Below are 6,851 nucleotides of genomic sequence, written 5' to 3' on the forward strand. Positions count from 1 at the left end.
CAACTTCAGTGTTTCTTTGTGGTTACACACCATTCTAAGCATTCCTGTTGATGGAATATTTATTTGACTTCTATTAATTCGTGACTTCTTGCATGTATTACATGGCTTTTGTTTATGAATTAAGAAACAATTGATAAGCGTATCATAAATATTGCCAATACATTTTGTTGATCAGGTTGTTTCGTGTTGTAACACAGGGAATTTTCTTTGTCTCATCGAAAACAACACAGCAAGTGTACATGCCTAATGTCAACAGGCAGGGAGCTGCCAGATTAAGAGAGTCATTGCATACCATTAAGTGGTGCTTGTAAACACACAAGTTCCGCAGATCGAAGCAGAAGTATTACAGAGGATGGGGATGGCTGTCATCAGCATAATACAGAAAGTGAAATGAGTCACAATAATAGAAGATCAAGAACAGCATAATCACATGTTCTTAATGTCCCCTAGAACATCCAGCTTCCTCAGATTTATTTTCAAAAGAAGGAACTTCTAAAAAGTTAAAAGGAAGTTGAAAAGGTCAAACCACTTCAAGTTAAGGGGGTCAAATTGCTACAAGGGGCTTGGATGGTACTGGAAATCAGAATAATAGAGGTTTAGTTACATCAGAAGCAGAAAACCAGCCACTGATCTGTATATGGGAGATGGGGGAGAGAGTAATTTCATTAGTGTATTATCTAATGGCCACTTCATGAGAAGAGAAGACTCCCTGGAAAAGACCCTGATGTTGGGAAAGATTGAGGGCACAAGGAGAAGGGGATGACAGAGGACGAGATGGTTGGACAGTGTTCTCGAAGCTACAAACATGAGTCTGACCAAACTGCGGGAGGCAGTGAAAGACAGGAGTGCCTGGCATGCTCTGGTCCATGGGGTCACGAAGAGTCGGACACGACTAAACGACTAAACAACAACAACATTATCTAAAGGGTTTTGGTTTTGGTCCTTCTGCAGATATTGGAGTTCTGCTGATGCCTCCTTCTTGGGGTATGGATTTTGCCATTCTGGCTCTATAGGGATCAGCACTTGGGAAGGAGTTCAGCATTTGCCAGCCTGGTGCTGTCCAGATGTTTTGGACTACACCTTCCGTCAGTCCCAGGCACTACATTCTGGCAGAGACTAATGGTATTTTAGTCCAAAACATCTGGATGGCACCAAGCTGGTTAAGACTGGCTGAGGATCAAGGGGATAGAATGTAATTAATAATGCCAGTTGAAAAGAGCTATGCACAAGCTTAAGAAACTGCTGGATGAGATCCCAGAAGTACTCAAAGAGAAGGGAATCCAAGATGGATGGGAATTAATTTAAAATGTTTCTTCAGCTATGTTCAAAGCAAGAGGAGGAACAAGCAAGTAGTAGGTCCTCTGTGTGGAAAAGACAGAGAAATGCTATTGGGTGACAGAGTGAATGTGGAACTGCTCAACACCTACTTTAGCTCTGTCTTCATCCAAAAGGAAAGGAAGGCCCAACCTGGTGATAACAGAATAAATGATGCAATGAGGGAGCTGCAGCCCAAGATAAGAGAAGAGGTAGTAAGGAAACACCAAGTTACTTTAAATGAATTCAAATCTCCAGGGCCTGGTGAGCTCTACCTGTACCCAAGGGTACTAATGGAGCTTGTAATCTCAGAGCCTCTGTCTATAATCTTGTGGAATTCTTGGAGAACAGGAAAGGTCTCTGCAGACTGCAGGTGAGCAAATGTTGTCCCCATCTTTAAAAAGGGAGAAAAATAAGACCCAAGTAACTACCGACCAACAAAAAACAAAAGTGGGAGGCATCTAAAGAAACCGGTGTGGCTGCATAAGGAGCTTACAAATGAGCTTACAAATGAGGGTCCCATGGACTGCAAGAAGATCAAACCTCTCCATTCTTAAGGAAATCAGCCCTGAGTGCTCACTGGAAGGACAGATCATGAAGCTGAGGCTCCAATACTTTGGCCACCTCATGAGAAGAGAAGACTCCCTGGAAAAGACCCTGATGTTGGGAAAGATGGAGGGCACAAGGAGAAGGGGACGACAGAGGTCGAGATGGTTGGATAGTGTTCTCGAAGCTACCAGCACGAGTTTGACCAAACTGCGGGAGGCGGTGGAAGACAGGAGTGCCTGGCGTGCTCTGGTCCATGGGGTCACGAAGAGTCAGACATGACTAAATGACTAAACAGGATCAACAACAACACTACCAACCAGGGATCTTGGCATCAATACCAGGAAAGGTCATAGAACAGATAATTCAACAGGCGGTCTGTGAGCACTTAGAAAAAGGATACTGGAATGTCTCAAGCCCAGCATGGGTTTCTCAAAAATAAGTCATGCTAGATGAATCTCATTTCTTTTTTTGATGGAGTTATAAGCTTGGTGGTTCAGGGGAATTCTGTGGGTATAGCATATATTGATTACAGTAAAGGTTTTAAATCCCTCATGATATTCTTGTGAGGAAGCTGGTAAAATGTGGGTTGAACATCGTAACTGGCAATATCATAGTCATCTTCAAATATCTAAAGGGCTGTCGCATGGAAATATGGAGCAAGCTTGTTTTCTCATGCTCTGAGGAGTAGGATCCAAACCAATGGATTCTCATTACAAGAAAGGAGATTCCGACTAAACATCAGGAATAACTTTCTGACCATAAGAGCTGTTTGACCTTCAGGAAGTTGTGGAGGTTTTTAAGCAGATGTTGGATGGCCATCTGTCATGGATGCTTTAGTTGAGATTCCTGCATTGCAGGGGGTTGGACTAGATGACCCTCATGTCCCTTCCAACTCTATAATGCTAGGGTTCTAAGTGGCTTAACAGACATGCACAAGTGGCAATCATCAGATATGTCTAAACGTTTGAATATCTATTTTTTATACTGCATTTAATTTAAAATCCACAGCGCTTTTTCTAAGACATCCCAATGCCCTAAGTAAACACGAACCAACTATATTCCTGTATAAATAGCAGTCTTGCTACAAAACTTAAAATATTTATATCTAGATTGTGAAGTATTTGTCAAACATTTCAATGCTGCCCTCACAGCTAGGGTGGATTCCTTCTTGTTCAAATACGGCAAAGTGGTTCAACTGCAGATATAGTAAAAAAAATATAAAAATTCCTCAGAGTGCAAATATTACTCACTGTATTGTGAGGATGATTGGCAGTTGTTTGTTTTGTGTAATGGTAATAGGCATTTCTTTTTAGCTATATTAGAGCTCAAATTAAGGTAGGGGCAATTTTAACCTCAAATACAAATGCAAATATTTGGGTATTGGCCTTTAGTCCTTTTCTTTTCTTTTTTTCCTTTTCAAGTTCACAAGAACTGAAAGTTCCAACGGTTATAGGTAGCCGTTAGATAAAATGCAAAAGTCATTGTAGTATAATACCTAAAGATCCCAAATGTCACAAATTAGCAAACAAGTTACAGGTGCCCAGAACTATTTTTCAAGCCGGATGTTGGGCAAAACACCCACATGAGCGCGTTTTTGGGTTATGCCTCAGGACACTAGTCTATCCCGAGTGTTATTTAATATCCAAATGAAGACTGTGATGGCCTGGGATTCAGACTCGGATGCTGAACTTGAGGGATCCCAGCCTACACAGGATTCCCCACCTCCAGAACCAGCTGAGCCGGGGCTGGGGCTTGAGCCTGAAGGGTCCTCACCTGTGCTGGATCCTCAGGTGCAGGCACCAGCTGAGTCTGCTCTGGCTCCTGGGGTGATGGAAGACCCATTGCCTGCAGGTGCTCCACTCTCAGCCCCGTCAGAGCAAGCTGAGGTTGCCTCTGGGTCTGGTAACCCTCCAGCCTCTCCTGAGCTGCAGAGGCTCAGGGCAGAGAGGCGGAGAGGCGGAGAGGCGGAGGGAACTAAGTTCCTGCAGGAGGAGTGCTCGCCTCCAGGCCAGGAGAGACGAGTCACCAGAGGATCGGGGGCCGCCATATGCCTCGGGGCAGATAAAAGCCGGCCAGCCCCAGTCTCAAGTTGCGGGAGCAACATTGTTGGTTGCTAGGTCTTGCTTGAACCCTGTCCTGCTTTCCTGCCTGAGCTCCTGACCCGCCCTGGCTCCCTCCTTGCAAGCCTGTTCCTGACTTCACCCATCTCTCTGCACTGCACCCAGCTTCAGCTGCTATGGACTGCCTCCACATTGCACATTTGACCACAGACTTGGACCTCGCCTCTCGGGTAACCCACCGGACCAGCACAAAGCCACTTGGGAGTGGGAATTAGAGTTGGTGGGTCAAGGTGCCATCAGTATTCTGGTGACATTCAACTCTATTTCTCCATAACATGTGATTCAGAAAAGGTTGTGTGGGCTCTGAGATTGGTCAACTGCCTGTTCTGGACAGGGTTGCACCCCACTGAAGGAGCAGGTCTGTGTTACTTCTGGAACCAGTGGCTAGAAGCTTCTTTTGCCTGCTGGGACTGGTGCAACAACTATAGCCATTCCTGTTCTATTATTTTGCAACCAATGAGCTAAGAGAGAGGAGCAAAATGAACCCATGAACTCCAGCTCACATCTCAGATATTTTACGGCAAGCCTATAAGCTATAGCATTAGGAGGGTGTTCAGCACAGTGAGTTCACTTCCACGTAAACAACCACACATATTTATTCAATTAATTACTCCGGCACTTTTCAGTGAGTGTACAGTTCTTGTAATTCTTATTTGTATTCAGAGCAGCATAACAGGGAAAGATTAGGGTGAACATAATGCTCTCATGCCTCTTCAGTGACCTTCGCGGTGGAGAAGACATTCCAACCTATTGTTTCTCATGTCAAAAACTGCAGTGCACCACATGGGCCCTCAAGCAAGAATACTGCTGCATGTACCCCCAATCTCTGAGTGGTGTGAGATTCTAGGTGTTCCAGGTGTGCTTACCTAGGGTTCGTGGTTCCTTTCAGGAATGAAGCACAGAGAAGACTGTGCTATATTATATGTGGCTTAGTTACACCTATACAGTGGAACGTACACCTATACAGGGGACGCAGGTGGCGCTGTGGGTTAAACCACCGAGCCTAGGACTTGCTGATCAGAAGGTCGGCGGTTCGGATCCCTGTGAAGGGCTGAGCTCCCATTGCTCGGTCCCAGGTCCTGCCAACCTAGCAGTTCGAAAGCACGTCAAAGTGCAAGTAGATAAATAGGAACCGCTCCGGCGGGAAGGTAAACGGCATTTCCGTGCGCTGCTCTGGTTCGCCAGAAGTGGCTTAGTCATGCTGGCCACATGACCCGGAAGCTGTCTGCGGACAAACGCCGGCTCCCTCGACCCATAGAGCGAGATGAGCGCCCCAACCCCAGAGTCGGTCACAACTGGACCTAATGGTCAGGGGTCCCTTTACCTTTATACAGTGAAACCTTGGGTTAAGTACTTAATTCGTTCTGGAGGTCTGTTCTTAATTCGTTCTGGAGGTCTGTTCTTAACCTGAAACTATTCTTAACCTGAAGCACCACTTTAGCTAATGGGGCCTCCCGTTGCTACTGCGCCACCGGAGCACGATTTCTGTTCTCATCCTGAAGCAAAGTTCGTAACCCGAGGTACTATTTCTGCGTTAGCGGAGTCTGTAACCTGAAGCGTATGTAACCTGAGGTACCACTCTATACAACCTGAGCCTACAATGGAGGGGTTCACAGCATTAACACCCCAAAAGGGTCTTGTTTTTCCCATAGCTGCAGCCTTGGATTCAAGCATGCTCTCCCTCTGCCTTTTCTAGCCTGCAACCGCCTGGGTCACATCCCACATACTTTCAACTCTAAAACTCTGGCTTTTTGATCTTCTAACTATCTCAGAGCTGAAGGAAGGGCCCTACCAACTTGCCATCTGACACAGAGCTCCCTCTCATTGGCTTTCTTAATAACCTATCATATTCCTTAATGGCTCATCTCCCGGGTGATTACCTCATCAGGGAACTGGCCTGGCTTATATATTAACACTTGCTGAATCCAGGGGTTCAGTGCCCGGCACCCAGTTTAATACTCCAAGCACTGATTAAATTCTAACACTTACTAGGTGTGGGGATTATAGGCACTGGCGGAGGAACAGGGGTGTGGAGGGAGCTGACGGCCCCGGGCACCACTATTCTGGTAGGGTGCCATCATGGCGGCCCCCCAGACACGTGCTGCACCCCCACACACACGCACTGGGCACCACGCCTCCACAGGCAGCGCACCATGCCCCCAGAACATGTGCCATGTTACTGGGGGCGGTGTGCCCCCGGGATGCATGCCATGCCCCCCAGGGCACACATCACGCCCCAGGGGGGTGCCGGCCACGCCCCCACCTGCTCTCTGCCCCCAGCAGCAGAGCATGCAGCTTTGCCACTGATTATAGGTGTTTGGCACCCACAAACTCATAGCACTACTGATACTGTATTGATAAAATATTGAACATTAAATAAATGGTAGCGATTACTGCGCTATCTTGGGGGCTGAGATACTTTAACAATCAATATTAATTACATGTTATGCCCCATGGTAGCTCAAATAACAAGTTCCTTTATATATATTTTAAAATCCTAATATTTCTGGATAGAATGTGTTTCTTTTTTCCTGTCCTGTCCACATATGAATCACTGCTCTGTTATAGGAAATGAATTAACAATTGCACATTTCTATAGCCAGATGAACATTTTCCTATTATGTTGTTTGTTGTGAGTTTTCTTTTTTTGAGGAAAAGAGGAGAAAAAACACTATGAAAGTTAGCTCATGCTTTTGCTTAGAAAAGACCTACTTAGATGAGATTACGCTTGTCTAATCACTTCCCAGTCAGTAATTTAAAATAAATCAATTTTAGCTGTATTGATAAAATGACTAGTTTGGTCATAATAGCTTTGATCAAAGCACATGTTTCCCAACAGACACAGAAACGGGAACCTGGAGTAAAGAA

Source organism: Podarcis liolepis (genome assembly GCF_965112155.1).
Source record: "Podarcis liolepis genome assembly, chromosome: 9".
Taxonomy (NCBI): Eukaryota; Metazoa; Chordata; class Lepidosauria; order Squamata; family Lacertidae; genus Podarcis; species Podarcis liolepis.